The sequence below is a fragment of the Nannospalax galili genome, unplaced genomic scaffold (genome assembly GCF_000622305.1).
Source record: "Nannospalax galili isolate Female #2095 unplaced genomic scaffold, S.galili_v1.0 scaffold299, whole genome shotgun sequence".
Lineage (NCBI taxonomy): Eukaryota > Metazoa > Chordata > Mammalia > Rodentia > Spalacidae > Nannospalax > Nannospalax galili.
The window spans coordinates 2,567,124-2,586,654 of record NW_008343973.1 but is presented as its reverse complement, the minus strand read 5'-3'; positions in this window follow the sequence as shown (position 1 = coordinate 2,586,654).

Here is a 19,531-nt window from a genome sequence, read left to right as displayed (position 1 = left end):
TTCCTTGTCATCCTAGGCTGAGTCTGTCTACACATGAGAGGAATCAACAATTAGATGAAAGTAACCTGTTAGCACTTACAGATGCCCTCAACCTGCAGCCAGCAGGAGGCGGGGATTAGATCTGCATTTGTGCTCCATATAATTGTGATTTTTTCCCCCTAATAAAACAGAAAACTCTATGATACAAAAAAGGACAATCCTCCTACAACCCACAAAACCCAGCCTATATTATGGTCTTTTATTAGTTTTTGGTGAATGAAATGTTTTCTTACATGGCTGAAAATCAGAGACAAACTGCTTTGATGTTGTTTAAAAATAGATTTTTGTGAGAAGAATGTTTAGTCTTTGTGTATATGTGTGTTTACATGTATGTGGGGAACATGTGTGTGCTCATGTAGAGACCTGAGGTTGATGTCAGATGTCTTCATCAATTTCTGTCCACCTTATATACTGAGGCAGGGTCTCTCCTGAATCAGGAGGGCAGTGTTTCTTTCAGTTTGGCTGGCAAGCTTGCTCTGGGGAGTCCCTGTGTCCAAGTTATCACTTCTCTTTGGTTTTATGTGTGTTCTGGGGATCCAAACTCAGATCCTCACACTTGTGATCCATCTCTCTAGCACCTCTCCCCTTCCACCTTCCCCTTCTTTCTTCCCTTCCTTTGCTCACTGTGCAGTCCAGGCTGGGTTCAGATTCTGTCCTCTGGAGGAATGTTGGGTTATAGGCATGTACTACCACACTTGAGTGCTTGAGTGTTTTTTTTTTTTTTTTTTTTTTTTTAACACCCTGAATCTATTAAAAGCAAGTGAAGAGTTGTGGGAAAATTCAAGTAACCCACACCCAAAGCTGTTTCCTTTACATATTCAGATAATGGGACAAAGTCACAGCTGCAGGCAGCTTATACAGTTGGTGACTAGTCTAGCTTCTTTTCTGTTGCTGTGATAAAATACTCTGACCAAAGGTGGCTTGGGGAGGAAGGGGTTTAATTGGCTTACATTTCCAGATCAAAGCCTGTTCTTGAGGTAGGAACCTGGAGGCAGGAACCATGAAGGAATGTTGCTTGCTGACTTACTTTCTGTCTCATGTTTACCTAACCTTCTAATACAGTCCTGGACCACCTCTCCAGGAAATGGTGCCCACCTACAATGTGCTGGGCCCTCCTATATCAATTAACAATCAAGACAGTCTTTCACAGGCTGTCCACAGACACACCTGACAGAGACAATTATACAAATAAGTCTCTCTTTTCAGGTGATTCCAGACTATGTCAGTTTGACAGTTAATGCTAACTAGAACAGTGACCAAAACTTCTGATAGGGTTGGTGGGTGAGTTTTTGGCCGTATCCTTAAGCTGAGTCAAGGATCAGAAAGGAGAAGCATTGGGCTTTGAGATGAAAGAGTGGCTAAGCGTTCTGTCCAAAGCAGACAATTGTTTTTCTTAGATACACACACTATTCAGTAATTTGGAATTTAAATGCATGACATAATGACTTTCCACTCACGCCAGCAAACAAACTTCTCAGAGACAGGCCCAGGACTATAAACTACCTTCCTGTCCTTGACTCACTACTTGGAGAGATCATCTGCATGACATGGAACACATGCCTACATGACACGGAACACATGATGGCTTTGTACTTCAGGTTTTTATTTCTACTAAATTCTGTGGCATATGATCTTGAACAAACATTTGTTGTTAATATTTGATAAAGTCTGACTCAATCAAGTAAACAAAGCATTAGAAAAAATAATTTCATTCCTTTGCTAAACTCAATCCATTAAGACTAACTCTGGTAGGACTGAGGACAAAGCAGATACAAAACAGGGAGACCCATTGCACATTTGCATTTTAAAATTAATTCCTGCCCTGATTATTCATCAGTAGAAGCATAAATTAAACAAATACAACTTGGAGTAAGCTTTTAGACACCCACAGGATTCCCCCCTTGAGAGTCAATTGTCATTGCAGCCCCTGAGACTCTTGCCTTTTGCTGTCTTTCCCTGAGTGAAGACCAGGAGGAGCTGGAGCCGTGAAGAAATGAATCAGACTCAAGGGAAAGGGACGCTTACAGGTGGGTGTTTGCTTTTCACCTGTGCTATGGTTTGAATCTCAAATGTCTCCCACAGGCTGTTTGGAATGCTGTTTCTCCAGCTGGTGGGTGATTTTTGGAGACTGTGGAACTTTTAGGCAGTGGAGTCTGGCTGGCAGAAGTCACTAGCACGAGGCCTTGGAAGGTTAAGCCTCACCCTTGATTCCAGTGCCCTCTCTGTTTCCTTGTCCTTCGCTCTGTGAATAGCCAGCCCCAGATACACGTTCCCATGGCTGTGGACAGAGCCATGCCATGCTTTCCCCCCTGGGATGGACCTCTGCAACTGTGAACCAAGACAAAATTTTCTTTTTCTTTCCTTATTTTATATTTTTTTAGACAGGGTCTCCCGTAGCCCCAGCTGGCTACGTAGACCAGGCTGGCCTCAATCTCACAGAGCTCCACTTGTCTCTGCCTCCCAAGCGCTGGGATTAAAAGCCTGTGCCACCGTGCCCGGAGTGACAAATCTTTCTTTTGTTAGGTTGTTTCTGACATTTTGGTCACAGTGATGCAAAAGCAACTAATACAACGTTGTGAGATGGTAAACCATCTGTGTGGGAACTCAAGGGTTTCCTGGGAAATCTTACTAAAGCTGCTCCTCCACTGACATTGAGTGTACCTCTATGACCCCAAAATGGAACCCCAAAGTGGAAAATGTAGTTCAGAATGGTGTTATTTATCCAGTTTCCTATAAATACAATTGATTGAATTGTGTATTTGCTCCACCCACTTTGCCTCTGTTCAGGATGTTATGAAAGCATGACAGAACTGGTAGCTTAACAGCAATTTATTTCTCAGTTTTGTGGGCTGAGACAGCAAGATCAAGGTCCCATTTGACTCAAGTTCCTGGTGAGAGTTGTCTTCCTGGTTTGCTGATGAATGCCTTCCCTTTGTCCTCATGTGGTAGAAAGACCTGATCACTTCCTAAGGACTCCACCAGAAATTGTCCCATTGGCAGTTAGGGCTTTACCATATGAATTTCAAGGAGACACATATTCAGTCATCGGCACCCACCCTCATTCTGTGTCCACGGAGCTGCAGGAGGCATTTAGCACAGCTGGAATCATTTCTTTGTCACGTAATCAAGCATACATTGTTGGCGATCTCTATCAAAAGCTTAGGAAACAACACAATGATGCTGAATAACAAACAACCCCAAATCTCAGGGACTTCAATCAAGCATCATCTGTGCTCATGTTTCCTGGGCTGCAGGTCAGCTGGGGCCTGGCTGGTGGAGGTTGGGCTCAGCCAGGCAGTTCTCCTCCCATGATGCTTTGCAGTACATCCCCTCAGTGTGGACAACTCTTCTTCCCACTGCAGGTTAAGTCCAGATCTGGTCTATTTCACCTGTTTTTCATCCTGCAAGGATCAGGAGAGCACCTTGAGCTTGTAATGTGGTGTGCATGGTGTATGCTTATGTATGTGTTCATGTATGTGTGGGTACATATATACATGCGTACATGTGTGTGAAACCCAGTTGACACTGGATAGCTTCTTTGCTCACTCCCCACTTTAGTTTTTGAGACAGGGACTCTCACTGAACCTGGAGCTCACCAATTGTCTGAATTAGCTGGTCAGCAAGCCCCACAGCTCCTCCTATTTCTGCCTCACTAGCATTGGGGTTACAGGTACGCACCCCCACATCTACCTTTTTATGTGGTGGTAGTGATCTGAATTCAGGTCCTTATGCTTGGGTCCTCATGCATCACTCTCAGCTCCTGGCTAATGATTTTTTCAATTACAAGTAGAAACTTGTAGAGGTGTAAGGGTCAGTCTCCTAAGCCTAGGCTCCATGTTGGCATTAGGTCATACCTGGGTGCTGCCTTTCACTGGCCAAAGGAAGACTCATATTGAAGGCTAACTGCAGTGGAACAAAAATCAAACTCTTCCCGTGGAGGCCTGTGCTTATGTGTCAAGGCAGGAGCTGTGAATATTTGCTGAAAATAATTCAATCTACCATGTCCATCAATATTTGAAGGAAATCTCTTATTTTTCAAATTTAGATATTTGTACATGAATTATTTAGTTTGCTCTTCCTTCCTTCCTTCCTTCCTCCCTCCCTCCCTTCCTTCCTTTCTTCCTTTCTTTTTCTTTTTTTCTCCTGAGTTTATTAATTATCAGTATGTAAGATTAGCCAGAAAGAGCTTTTCACAGTAAGATAGCTATATGGAATTTTTAGAAGTACTTGACTCTGGATGAACCTCCTGCAGAATAGCCTGAGGGGTCTAGCCGAGTCTTCACCCTGCTGTTTGAGGAAGGGTTTCATGGGATGTGTGTCTGCAGGTCTTATTTGGTTTCAAGGCCATGCGCTGAGCCACCTGATACAGACCAGACGTGCAGGAATCCTGCCTTCCCAGATGTGTGCATGACTCGAGTGCTCTGATTACAGCACCACCTCTCCCCTGTCACCAACTGGCAACTCGAAGCAAAGGATGTTTTTCTGATCATTTTGCACTCATTAAATGCAGCTGTCACAACAGTAGATGCTAGGATGCATGCAAAGCTTTTCTACCATGTCAAAATAAAGCTGAGGTGCCTTTAAAAAAAGACCCAGAATCTTTGAAGCTTGTTCTCCAGGAGTATTGAAGGTATAGCGTTTTGTTGGCAATGGGAAGTGTTCCACTGTGTAGATTAAATCTCAGCCCAAGCTAATGAAGCATCGTCCATCAAAGATATGTAGCAGAAAGCATTGGGTCAGACAGCTGGGGTTCAGTTATGAGATTCCTGGGTCCTGAAGACAGGTAGGTGCTCATTGGATTGCCTGGGCCCTACCAACACAATAAGGAAGTTACATGATTCTCAAAGAAATGTTACACAAGTCAAATAAATGGACATTTATTACATATCCCATTATGCAATTAAAGGAAAGAAGAAAATTTTGGAGCCCCCAACCAGATCCACTAAGAAGGTTGTCAGTTGGGAAGAGGGGCATCCCATGATTTTGATGTGGTTTTCATAGTCCTTACACCTACCCACAGCCCTGCACAGGAGCCAGAGATAATGCTCCATGGCAGTGCTGAGTCTGCTGACAGAGCCCTTCTAAACCTTCCTGAGGCTAATGCTAAGCCACTATTTTCTGGACCAACCCAAAAGTTGGCTCTGGCTGCTCCATTTCTGGAAAGCCTTCCATCACACCCCTAGCCTGGGTGACTGGACCGTCTTCTGTGTTTCCTGCCTCTTCTTTGCCCACACTGTTTCCGGAACCTCTGGCTCATGCATTCATGTGAAGCTTGGATTTGAGAGTATGGTTTGTCAGGCCAGCATCATGTGTGACCCATAAAACTGCTGATGAAGGACAGAGAGGAGAAGGAAGGGAAGGAGGAAGAAGAGCAGTAGTACCAGGTGATTGCCAGGGACAGAGAGATACATCTTCCAGCTCCATGCTGCTGTACACAGCAGGTGGCACAGACATGGCATTCTTGTCTTAATGTTCCCCTCTTACTGTGGGTGGCATAGCAGAGGACCCTGGGCACCTGGGAAGCAGTTGCTAATTAAATAATAGAAACATTCATCTCTTGGATGGGCACAGTCAGGAAACCCTCCCATCTTGCTAGCTGCAACAAAGCTATTGCCTGTCTCATAGCCCTAAATTCTGCTTTTGGTGGAGCTCAGCAGGGAGCCAGGAGAGTCCAGCACCCTGACAGTGAGAGCCAAGTGGCTTGTCAACCTAGACTTCATAAGGTGAGACACACATTTCAGTTGACCAAAGCCAGCTGCCTGTGCAAGCTTTGCTTCCATTTCACTCTGCCTTCTTGTGACAGGGAATGATGCTACTCCAAGGGAAATGTGTAAGAACCTTAGATGTGGCTTCTACCATGATGCCATGGTGGTGAGAAAATTCTACAGACTAGAAAGAAGCAGTGAATTGGAAGGAATTCTGGATGAGAACTTGGATCCTCTAGTGGTTGGTCTTGTTGCTTTCCAAGTGTGTACTGGGTGCTGAGATGAGATGAAAGGGGCGGGGTCCACGTAGGTAAGGGCGTGTTGAGCTTAGGGTGTTTTGGGGTGCGGATGAGCCACCAGAAGTGTCCTTTATTCTCTCAGTATCTGCTACCCCTGGAAAGTGAGAAACCTATCTGCTGGTTTCTTTGTTTTTACATAAGCGTATTTTGGCTGAATTCTCTTACTACAAGTTGCGGATCTCTTATCCAAAATTCTTGGGAGCAAAGTGTTGCAAATTTTTTAAATTTCTGGAATATTTGCATGTATATATGAGATATCTTGGGGATATAACCCAAGTCTGAAAAATCACAAAATTTGTATTTCATGCACACCTTTAACGACATAGGCTGAAGGTCACTTTGGGTGATATTTTTAAGTCAAAATTTACGTTTTGACTTATCAAGAGAGGTCAGGGATATAATTTTCCACTTGTAACATCATGTCAACACTCTAAACACTTTGAATTTTGGAGCATTTCTGGTTTCATATTTTTGGAGTAGGGGTATTTGACCTAAAACTTGAATTTATTAAATCTACCAATCATATGTAGATAAAAGTTTGTCTGTCAAATTTTTATCTGCAAGTCAAGAATCATTAATTGGGAATCAGCGATGTACAAGATACATCTGCCAGGGAAGATATAGTCCCCCACTCCTTTTCCCTTTCTGTCCTCCAGGGTCCTCTGTTGTACATTCTACATCCATGTGATCAACATTGTTTAGCTTCTGTGAATGAATGAGACCATGTAGTACCCCCTTTCTATTCATTAGTTACTCTACTTAATATATGGTCCTCCAGACTTGTTACAAGTGACAAGATTCTATCCTCTTTTATGTCTAAATCATAGTTCATTGTGTATATGTACCACATTTTCATTGTCCATCTATCCGCTGATGGACAACTTGGTGGATTCCGTATCTTGGCCACTGTGAATAGCATTAGAAAACACATTGGTGTGTATGTTAGATAGAATGGTGTTAATCCTTCACTTATATATTCAGCAGTGGGATATCTATATATACGACAGTTCTATTTTCTTTTTTAGGACCCTCTATACGATTCTAATATTCATCGACATTTTTACTGGCATTTGGGGTAAGACTAGGGGACTCTCCTTTCTCTCTTTCTCACTAGCATTTGTCAATTTTTGACATAATTTAAATTATAATTGATGATTATTTGTTTGCCTTCTCTAGAAAGACAGGGCCTGTGTCTATTTCTTTGATGCTTAACACAGTGCCTGGCATGTAATGGAAGCAAAATAACCTGTTTTATGACAATGACAAACTTTAAGATTCATTCTTTGTTCTCAAAACTTGAGGATTCAGGTACACAGATATGTTACAAGAGAAGGCATTGTGAGATGCTTCCCTTACAGATCTATGCAGCTTAACTCTCAGACAGACAGGTGGTCACATGCAGGTGCAGGCTGGTTCCCTGGCGTTCCTGAAGAAGAGGAAATGCAGAAAAGCAGCAGACTGTGACAGAAGCAGGACCAGCATTCATAGCTTCATGAACCATGTTCTCTCTACTCAGAGTGGGTTTGCTAATATGTGCGGCCTGAAGCTCCAGCCTGACCTGCAGGATGTGTGAGAATGATTGAAGGACCAGCTCATTGGTAGTGAGTCATGCTGGCTGTATCCCTGTTCATCTCTCCCTGTGTTATTGTCTCTATTTCTCCAGTGTCAAGCTGACTGCTGTGTCCCCCCAGGATGACAATCCATGTGCCATCCCAAAGAACACCACAGTTCTTTACTTCAATTATGTTGTTCATGTCTCTCTTAAAAGTACAATCTCTGCACCTTTTATGTTAATATAAAGGATTCACAGTTCAGTATAATTAAGGATCATTCAGGGGCCCTTGGGTGGGCCAAGCCATGGCTGGCTCTCAAAGAGGTACAAGTGTTTGCCTGAAAGGGGACTCTGAAGACTGCAGCTCAATTAAAGTCACTGGCCAACCCTGAGAATCAGGGTAGGTGACAGCCTTGAGTGCTGAGGACCACCCTACGCTTAAGAGACTTTAGAATTTATCTTTTCATTAACGCATGCTTTGGAAAGTGCAGTGTCCCTAATTCCCTTCTTTGAAAGATGGAAACTTTAATGTGCAGTTAATTAAATGTTATGTTGATTCACAAGCCCTGAGCTCTCTGAGGCCTTGGGGAGGTGGAGGCAGGTTTAGAAATCAAATAATAGGAGGGTTGGCTGGCCCCATCTGACCAAGGAGCAGCCATTACTGTTTGCTGCAGATGCCTGGAGGCCTTTGAGTTGTCCCAGCTGCCAGGACTGAGTTTGGGGTCTTGGAGTCCTATAGGCCAGCTCTGTTTACAAGAGACGACAGCAGATCTCAGGCAACAGGTCTGGGCCTTTCGAAAGAAGAAGGTAGCCCAGGCCTCCATTTCTCTCCTGACTGCATGCCCATCAGATGATCTCTCTCTCTCTCTCTCTCTCTCTCTCTCTCTCTCTCTCTCTCTTCCTTTTCCTGATGCTTCAGCTGTCTTTGTGCTGAGTGTGGAGCTGTGTCATTCTGGAGTTCTTTTCACAACAAAGTAAAGCCCCCAGCTGCAGGGCTGGCTGCAGCCCACAGACCTGACGGCTTTTCATGTGCCCTCACCAACTGGGAGAACGGGAAGTCTGATGGCAGCCCCGCTGGAGGGGATATGGACATCAACACTGGGGTGGCATTGGGTGCAGGGGCTTGACAGAGCTGCTAACGTTCGTTCTTAAGATAGGTCTAATGGGAAGACATTGTGTTTCCCTCCTTTGCTCCCAAGTCTTTCAAGAAAAATTTAACTGACACAATAATGGTTTGTACTGATGGGGTAGCCTGACAATTTGATACAGCATACAATGATCAAATCAACATAATTAGCATTTCCATCTGTGTAAACAATACCCATTTCTTTGTCTTGAGAATCTCTGAACCCCTCTCTTCTAGTGCCTAATCCACTATAAACTGATGTGAATGATAGTCACCCTCCTGTGCTGTGTAACACTGGGGACCAAGGCCTCCCATCTAACTGGGTTTTAGAAATGAAGGAATGTATTCAGGAAAAGGAGTAGCTCGATTTTGCAAGAGAAAGTATGGTTTGCTCCAAATAACTAGCGCCTGCTAAGAGTGACAAACTTATCATCCATTTGGCCCTGACTAAAGGCACAACTTCTGCAGCTACCAAATGACAACTTGTGGGGTTATCTGCCACCAGAGCCCGCCTCCCTCAGTCCCATGAGTGGCACCCACACCTGGTGCAAATGTGCTTGCTTGTCATTTTGGCACCAGAGACCCTTTCTTGTGATGCTTCTGTGTGGTCATCTTGGTTAATATGCCCCAAAGAGCTGGCAGTGATTTGAGGGCTGATTTCCCTAGAAGCTCCTCTGTCTTCTTATTATGAATAAAAAATTTAAACCTAAGCTGATAAACATATTTTTTCACACTGAATTCATCAGGAATACATTAACATTTTCTAAAAGGTAAAGACAGAAAAAATAAGAGAATTGAAAGGAGGACACCAGGACGTATTTGTCCATTAGGATCCTTGTTTCTCTCAGCTCCTGTTCCTGAGCCAGGATGTCACCCCCGTAACTAACACACAGGGAAGGAGCTCATGGACCCATGTTCACTCCTGATGAGCAGAATGGGAGCGCGTTCCCGTGTGGTGCGCGCAGCCCCACTCATCCTGGGGAAGAGACGTGGAGTGAGAGCGCACAGCATGCTTTGCATAGGTTCTGTGAAAGGATCCAGGCGAAGCAGGCTTCGCAACATTAGTTATGATCGTATATGGAAAAAGCAGTTACTTTCTGGGTTGACATATGGCTGAGTTGGTTTGATGCCCAGGAATCTTTATGTCCCTCCCCCCGAGAAGGGTGAGCCCTGGCTCCATCCTTCACCCATGACATCCGGGGGACAGACCGCACAGAAGCACCGGTGAAGAAAATTATATCCACCTGTGCCAAGACCTAAGCTGCTATGGGCCCTGGTGGTTGGCAAGTGCCGAGTTTCCCTTCTGTGACGATGACTTTTCCTAAATCAGAGGAATTATGAATGGAGCCCAAACCCATCTGCTAAAACTCAAGCATGGTGACATTGCGCAATAAACAGCAGCAGTAACAGTGACACGAGCACAGGGCGCTGTTGTCAGGTGTGGCCGCCCCTAAAGGATGAACCTCACACCTTGGTCTGACACCGCTGCGTAGTTGCAGACTCATCGCAGAGCCCAGTAGATATACTGAGTTCCATCATAGAAGACCCAGAACTCCAGGGTGTGACTTGTCTGCTCAGGTTCATCCATTCGTTCATTTGGTTGACCATGAATGAACTCCGTGAGCCCTCTGAGGACCAGATCTGCTCAGAATGGGGACACGGGGCAAGGTTTTTCCAGGAAGGACTCAACACTTCTAAGCACCTTGGGAGCTGGGTGGAGCTAGAAGGTGGGCTGTGCCTCTGGGCCAGCTCCTACTGAAGATCTCATTGGGCCCCTGCCTAGTTGTCCATGTGTCAGCCCTTCAGTTTAACTCCTCCTCATCTCTGCCACTGTGGACAGGACAGAAACTTCTTGAGCTGAGCACATCTCTGGGAATTCCATTACTCAGAAGGTGCTGTGCTAGAGGAACCTGGGAGAAAAAGGTGGCCCTATAGCTGGACTATGGGGTCACCAGCTATTAGCGCTAAGACTCTCCAATATAACATTCTCCCAATTGAACTATTTTGGTCTGCCTAAGGGAAAGACTCTCGTAAGACTCTCTTAGACTAGCATTTCACAAAGAATGCTTTGGGGGCATTTTGGTAAATGACTGAGCGGTAGGAAACGCATTGAGCTTCAGGCTACAGGTCACTGAGGAGCTAGGAGATCTGTTCTGTGCTAGAGAGAGGTAGGGATATTTTGGAGACAGGTGTGACTAAGTGGGGGGAGAGACGATGAAGAAGAGGAGGAGGAAGATGAGGAGAGGAGGAGATGTTTAGATATTGAGGTAGACACTGATCATACTGCCTGCATTAACAAAAGAGCAAACTGTGGGGAGGGTGACTTCCTACAGAAGAGGAACCATCTCCAGGACCATGACAAACACTTTGAACGAATGTTCTAACCTGCCCACAGAAAGGGGCAGCTAGAATGGGCCCTTTTTTCCACCCCCTGACACACACCTTGGACACTCCCCAGTGTCTACTCAGTGGCATTTGTTTCTGTGTCACATGCCTAAGTTCATATGCCCAAGTCAGAAGGGAGAGGATCACAGGAGGCAAATGGCTTGTCTCCTCTGTCCTCAGGACAAGAAAATGCATGGTTGGGGCTGAATATGAGAGTGAGAGAATGTCGTGCCTCCAAATGATGTTTCAGCTGGGCCTGCCTGCTCCATAAGCTACAGAGGAAGTGGAGTGACAGATGTGGTTGCCGGGCTGGCATGAGACAGACAGAGCACATCTTTGGTGTTCCAGCAGCTCTGTGATCAGAGACCCTGAAGGTCCTTCTCCCTCCACTTCTAAGCCTGTTCCTCCATGGCAGTGGCATCAGGGACTCTCTGTGGCTCCCCATCACACTGCCTTTGCCATCAGTGGTACAGGCGTGTGCCCCCGTCTTCCTGTCTTGGTTCATTTAATCAGACCTTAGTCTTTAGCAAACAGCTCTTCATGTCCAGCTCAGTTCTGGGCCAAGAAAACAGTGATGACCAAACAGGACAGTGGAGGCTCCCAGTTATTTTCTGTGGAGTCAAAACTCTTGCTGGCAGCTTTTTAGGAAGGTAGCAGGTCTTGTGCTAAGGTCAGCAGGCTCCTCCACATGGGACTCAGTTTCCCAGCCCCAAGCAGTGCTTGCTATGTGCTGATTTCACACTATCTCCAGCCTACCCCCAGGAACCATGTTCTGAGGACACATAGAGAACATGACCTCCACTGCGAGCCTGGAACATGAAAGTTCTCTCTTCTGGTTTGCTGAAGGTATTTCACTGTGCAAATCTCCGATTTCTGAAATTGCCCCAGGATTACGTGTTCAGCATTAACTGGGCACTGTGCACAGGGGAAGAGCTTTCCCCAAGTCTTACCACCTGAGGATGGAATGCCTTTGGGAATCTTTGTGCCATGCAGAGGTAAATGAACCAGAGTGGTTCAATGGCTGGTTCACAGTCCCACAGCAAATCCCAGTGGGTGTCGTTTTTGAACCCTCATCTTTGGAGTCTGTGTAGAGCACTCTTTGTAGGAGGCTTGTGGCCTCTTCCATCATCTGGATTTCAGTAGTTTTATTCATCGCTCTTAGGGCACTGTGGGCAGGGGAGAGTTTTGGTTACTCTTCTGGACGAAGTAGAGGGGGACAGTGCTGATGACTTGGCTCTTTGTAAATCGATCGTCTCGTACCCAAGGAAAATGTTCCATGCGTCTGGGATATCTTGTTTTTGAAACAGTGATGAGCAACGTGGGATCTTCAGCTGCAGGAATATAGAACTTGATCTAGTGAGCTCAGGAGCAAAAAGCTTAGTTCAGAAGGTTGAGCCCTTTGAATGCATACTCACTCAGTCAAGTTGAAGCAATAGCTGACCCTCCAGCTGTGAGCGACCTGCCAGACTTGGAAAGAAGAGTTAGCTAGCAGCCTGGGATGAACAAAGACTGAGCCAGAGATGTGGCAACAGTGGTATGTATATACAGTTAGTGTCCCCTTAAAGAGAAATTGGTACATCCCCTTTCCTTCCCATCATTCTCAGGAAAGAATGCGCAAAACCTTCCTTTTTCCTGTTTTATGAGTGGTTAATAAAGAAGGAAATTCCTTTCAGAAGGAATCTTGCAACTCTTTCTGCCTGTGTGCTGGAAAATATTCTGTATATATGTATTTTATCGTAACTGTAAACTAGAGAGAACAGAGACATTTCATATATTTTATTTTGGAGTAACATGTATTAACTGTACATATTAATGGGTCTCAGTGTTGTATTTCAACACATGACAGCTATATTTTTCTTGAATTGTATTTATGTGAAGAAATACATCATATATTAAAGACTGAGTGATAAGAATCAAAGAGAAGTTTGTTTTAGGTGAGCACTGGCTTTGGCAGGAGCTGGTAGGCTGTACCATACCATTTTCTCTCAGTTTTCTGTCAGAGATTGGCATCCAAGGTTGCCTCCCATTGGATCCGGTCCCCAAATCTGCAGGTCACTGTCTTACAAACAATATTTGCATATAACATGCGCACATTCTCTCAAGCACTTTAGGTATCTGGAGATAGCTAAGTTAGGAAAGTGTTTCCCTTTCAAGCATGAAGACCTGAGTTTGATCCCTAGAACCCACATAATAAAAGCCAGGTGTAGTAGCGTGTGCCTGTAACCCCAGACCTGGGAAGGTGGAGACTGGAGGGTGTCTGGGGCTCATTGGTTAGTTAGCCTAATCCTACTCAATGAGTTCCAGGACAATGAGAGAACTTGCCTCATAAAACAACATGGATAGTGCCAGAGGATGACACCTGTGGTGGTCCTCTGGTCTCTACAGGCATGGACACACAGGTGAATGCTCACCTACACATGTACCTACAATATGCATATATGCACACTATTAACAGGATATAGTCAACATATATTTTAAGTCATTTTTAGATTACTTGAACTACATGATATAATGTAAACTCTGTCCTGTACTGTATCATTTAGACAGAAGGTAATAATAAAAATGCATACATGTTCTATACGGGTGCAATTTGTGTTTTAAGTACTTTTAGTCTGATCTGGTTGAATCTGAGGCTGTAGAAGTCATGAAGATGTAGGCTAAGTGTGTTTACAGAAACCAAGGTCTGCACATGTCCACGGACTGGGAAGAGGAAGGCTGAAGCTTTCCCCCCTGGAGGTTATGTCTGAAGCCTCTACCACTGGGAGAAGGTTCTGTCCATTTTGAGGCTAGTTTCATGGTGAGAGCAATGAGCCAGTCTGTACTGCCGTCAGTACAGTCTGAAGGATGGACAGAGCCAAGCCAGGTTCTCCCTCCATACTTTGTGCCCTCTTCCAGATACTGTCTTGGCTCCAAGGTTATAATATTCTGATATGGTGACTCCTGCCATTTCCTACTGTTCTGACAAACTTAGGATAATTACATGGGCCTGATATTAAGTCAAGTTCTGAAGAGAGTGAGATGGTAAATAGAGACACTCAGATCTTATTTCTATGGTGACTGTGACTGTGGTTGGTTAACCATGACCCTACTGAGGGGAAATAGGAAGCACACTGAAAGAGCAAGTAGGATCCCCATCACAGGGAAAATAAATATCAAATGAACGCAAGTCAAGCTGCTGGTAGTCCTTGTTCAGGAGTTCTGCCAGCGAGGTTGGCTTGGCCTTAGATTTTGAAGAGTTGATGTGTCAGCTTTGGTCCAGGAGCCAAGAGCTCATGAGACCCCATCCTTTCTGGACATGAAGACTGTGGTGGGTCTTTGCAGAAGTTCTCTCTTTAGACATGTGACTAGGGGTAAAATTCATGGACTAAGTGGCACTGTGGGGCTCTTGACCCTTTGTATGGGCAGACACTGGTCTGCGGTGAGCTGGGACATTTAGCCAGGGCATGGACGGAAGGAGTCTAAGGTAGGTCTTGCACTGCTACTTTGATCTTTGTACTGCTTCTGTATACAAATTAACAGCTTTCTTATATGTTGGAGAAACTCCTGAAAATTAAATCCCCAAACTTACAAGCTCTATTACTAGCTCTGTAGATTTCTGACTCTCCAAGGTCAGGACCCGTGGCCCACCCACCTGTATTTCATACAGCACCTAATAGGGACCCATATTGTAGCAGGATGCATCCCAATAGGCCCTTCCACAGCCTCTTTTCACCCTCACTACAAGCTTGGGATAGGTACATGGTTGTCAACATGTTTGCTGTGTAGCTTTAAACTTGAGGCTGAGCATGGGTTGTTGAAGACCCCATTATGGCCAGTGCAGACCTGGCCTCTGGCCTGGAATGCTGCCTCTGTCATCCTGCCCATGTGGGAGTCAAGGTGCCACAGGGAAGAAGTAAGGAAGGGCAGCCTTGGGAAAATGTCTTGTTGTTCTTTTATTTTTTTACATTTATTTATTTATTTACTTATTGATTGATTGTGTGTGTGGGTGTGTATGCATGCACATGTATACACACACACATACACACACACACACACACACACACACACACACACACACAGGTGCTACAACATGGGTGTGGTCAGAAGGAAACTTCCAGGAGCCAATTCTTCCCTTCTACCACATGGGTTCTGAAGACTGAACTCAGTTCTTCAGGTTTGGTGGTGACTTTACCCTCTGAGCCATCCTGCTGGTCTTCTTCTGTCTTCTTGATTAAGAAGCAGAACACTGGTAAAGCCACCAGGGAGACACCAGTCACACTTCCCTGAGAATCTTCATAGTCAACGAAGGTTCATAGTCAATGAGGAACTCCTTTTCCTCATTGCTTTTAACTTTCGAAAAATTTTTTCTTTCTTTTTTTCTTTCTTTCTTTCTTTCTTTCTTTCTTTCTTTCTTTCTTTCTCTTTCTCTTTCTTTCTTTCTTTCTCTCTTTCTTTCTCCTTCCTTCCTTCCCTCCTTCCCTCCCTCCTTCCCTCTCTTTCTTTCTTTCTTTCTTTCTTTCTTTCTTTCTTTCTTTCTTTCTTTCTTTCTTTCTATCTCTCTTTTTTTTTTGTATGTGTGCACACATGTGCCCATGTGCCATGGCACATAGGTTATAGAACAACTTGTGGGTGTCAGTTCTCTCCTTCTACCGTATGGGTCCTGGGACTTAAACTCAGATCCTCAGGCTTGGAGGCAAATGACCTTGCCTACTGAGCCATCTTGCTAGCCTCCCCTCATTACTTTTAAATCCTCAAGTTTAAGCCATGAGCTTCTTACTGCCTAATAGATGGGGATGTGTGTGTGTGTGTGTGTGTGTGTGTGTGTGTGTACAGATATTTACAAATTCTGTGAAGATCTTTAGTTCTTTGTGAATAAACACAAACCCATGTGTGTATCCACAAACATTCACCCACATCCAAACATCCCAGTCCCTCTGCATTTCACTGCAATAGTGAGAAGTTCAAAATTTTTTGCCTTTAGTATATTTTTTCCATTTGAAAAATACTGCCCCCTCCCCACTAACTCCACAGGAGGAATTCATAACTGTACTGCAACAATCTGGTCAAAGTCCATGGCTGAGGAGATCATAGCCCCTAGGGGAGAACCTACTACTGTTATTTTGCTAAATGGACTTGTTGTCAAATTACCCTCTAAATATTTATGTTTATGCCCATAGATGAGTGCTGCTCTTAACCTGGATCAGAGAAGCTTCTGTTTGCAGTGGGCAGTGGTTAAATGCAGAGATGCGTAACTGGTCAGTGTGCTGAGAACAAGTGACTGTTGAAAGCTCACAAATGGAACATCCGAATCACATCCTGCCTCACCCACCAAGGTTCAGGGAACATTGTAGAAGAGGGGTTGGAAAGAATGTAAGAGGCCTAGGATGGGGAGGAGTGCTGTGGAGTGCTCTTCTCTAGACAGAACATGGCTGTTGCATCCATGAACTCAAGACAACAGTGGCAACTTGCATGGGATATGCACAAGACTGAGTGACAGTGATGATCTGCACAAGACTGGGTGCACCAACATTCTATCATGGACAAAGGAGGGACCCACAAGGCCCTACCCCTTCTGGAGGAACTACAGGCAGTTAAAGCTTCCACTGGGAAGGGGAATCATATTTCTTGGTAGGATAGCCACTGGTACATTGCCCCCACTCAAATAAATAACTCCCATGCATGCTAACACAGGGAACCCTAATTAAATGCAGTGAGTCAATACCAACAAGAGACAGGAAAGTCAGAGGAGGGCTTAGGAAGAAGAGATTTGGAGGGAGGAGGAAGGCAAAAAGAGAGGTCAGTGGGGGATGTGGATTCAAGAATATGCATGTATGAGATTGTGAAAAAGCAAATGAAGTAGATAAATAAAAATTTAAAAGACAGGGGCTGGAGAGCTGGCTCAGCAGTTAGGAGCATTGACTGCTCTTGCAGAGGACCCAGGTTTGATTCCCAGCACCCACATGGTGGCTATGAACTATCCTTAACTCCAGTTCCAGGGGAATCCGATGCCTTCTTCTGACCTCCACGGCATTGCATGACATGGGTGCACTCACGTACATGCAGACAATATGCTCGTACACATAAAATAAAAATAAAAGACAAGCATTCCCCAGATTAAGTACAAATTAATTTTAAAACTTTCAAGCAGCATTTCCTAAGAGCTTCCACTGCATATTTTACAGTGAAATAGTGGGTGCTGTTTACTGAGTTTGAGAAGTTTTGACCATCGTACTTCTAAGTTTGTAAACCATACCCTCTTCCTATAGAAATGCATACTGCAAGGAACAAATTCTTGAAAATATAGTGCCCACAAGCTGCAGAGTTACGTGTTGTCTTCCTGAGTCTTAAGACATCAAGAGGTGGGTTTAAAAGTCTGGACAATGTACATATGCACCAGCGGTTAAGGCTATTCAACCGAAAAGTGGCTGCACTGTGCTTGGCTCTGTCCTGGTTTTATTCCTGGGATGAATGTCTTTTGTGTGTTTTATGAGATCCTATTTAGAAAGTAACCAGAAATTTCCAAGTAAACAGTTGGGCCATATATTGGAGGTGAGGCATAAGGTAGGGCAGGTTGAAGAGGGGAGGCAGGAAGAAATCAGGTGGAAACAGAGGAAGTTGCTCTTGCAGGTGTTTAGCCCTTCTCAGCTTTTTGTCCCCTACTTTTGGCCTTCACTGGGTGATCCATCGGCCCAAAGCAGGAAGGTAAAGGAAACTGAAGAAGAGGGGAGGCTCAGAAGTGACGGAGACTTAGGGCAGGAGAAGATTGCATCTGATTTTGCTCTAAGGGAGAAAAGTTCAGTATGCTGAAGGAGAGAGAAAAAAGGAAGAAGGGGAGAGACTAGAGAGGAAGGATTCAGCCTTAAAGAAGGGCAGAGGAACAGAGGCTGGGCAAGCAGCTGTCAGTAGGGAAAAGAAGCAAAAAGTAGGGGCCTCCTTAGTAGGGGAGATGGCCTCTCACCAAGCAGGCTCTAGTTCTCTATTCACCTTTTGGGGCCCTCAGCACTAGGAGCAGGATCAGGAGAGCATCATACCCTTGACTTCCTTCAACCAGTCTCTCCGAGCTGACTTCCACCTCCTTTGCTTGCTCTTTCTTTTGCTTGTCCCCTCCTCAGTTCCTCCTGTGTGTACACAGCAGGTGTAGGTTCTTCCCCACACCATGCCATGCTCCATGCTCATCTGGTCAGTTGCCCTCTTTGCTATCCCTTCCTGGAACCCTGTGATTGGCCGCTCAGTAGGACCTGCAGTCTCTACTTCTGTTGTGCAGTGTAGGTGTGGTTTCCTAACTATGAAAAACAAAAACAAAAACAGGAACAACCATCACCCGACTAAGCCACCAGCACATCAGGCAAAGACTCAGTCTTCAACCTTGAACTCTGCCTCAGGCTGCAAGGGCATTAGTGTTTCCCAGAGAAGGACACTGAACCCTGACTCAAAGACTGTCTCCTATGCAGGCTGGTGCCACTCATTGAAGAAAGAGAGAAGAAAATAATGTGTAATCCACTTAGCATCTACTATGTACCAGGCTAGGCACGAATGTACTTTCCAGATCTAAGACACTATGATTTCAATGCCAAGTTGTCATATTTTTTTTTTCTAGAATGGCAGATTTTGATCAATGTTTAGTCAAGAAGACAGCTTTCTGTATTTCTCAGATTTTTTTTCTAAGCCACAGCATTTCCTGTTTGTTAAGGTAAAGAAACATCTCTCTCCTGCCCCTTTTCTGTCGTCAGTCTTCTGTTCTCTTCTTGGGCTTGCCTCCGTTTTCTGCTTTTGAGTCACACAGAACTGCTTGCAGGAAGAGCTCTAGAGAATTCGTGAAGAAAGAGGAGGGAGGAGAGACAAAAGGTGTCTTTTTCCCAAGAAGCAGGAAAACCTAAGGAAAAGAAGATTCTCAGGAGTGGGGTGCAGCCTTGTTAGGGAGCATGCCTGCAGGTGCGTCCCTCCTCATCCCTCAGGCCCAGACAGCTCCTCATTGTCTTTGGAGACAGGGACATGAAAGTGAACCGCAGGTCAAAAGCAGGAATGAGGGTTCCGGGCTCCTTTGTTGGTAGCCCTACTTTGCCTTTGTGCCCCTGCTTCCCTGGGAGCAGGTTCTGTGTCATTCACCATGCCGGTCACATCGTGCTCCTGGATGACAGCCTCACACCTTCACCATTGCATTTACATTTCAAACTGCCACCTGCCTGCTCTTGATTAATTATTTAGTAAGCCAGCCACTCTTGAGTGTGTGTGAGCTCCTATTTCACGTAAAAGGTCGGATTCTTTTTGTCTAAACTGTCCTTCCCTGAATCCCAGTACAGCTTTCTGAATGAAATGCCACAGACATCCCTCTATTAGCCTAGCACTGTGCCAGACCATGGCCCCCGTTCTTGGTGGCCGAATACCTGGGCTGAATCTACTGTCTGGGTTTCTTCCTTACCTGCCTCAGACTTGACCCATTCAATTT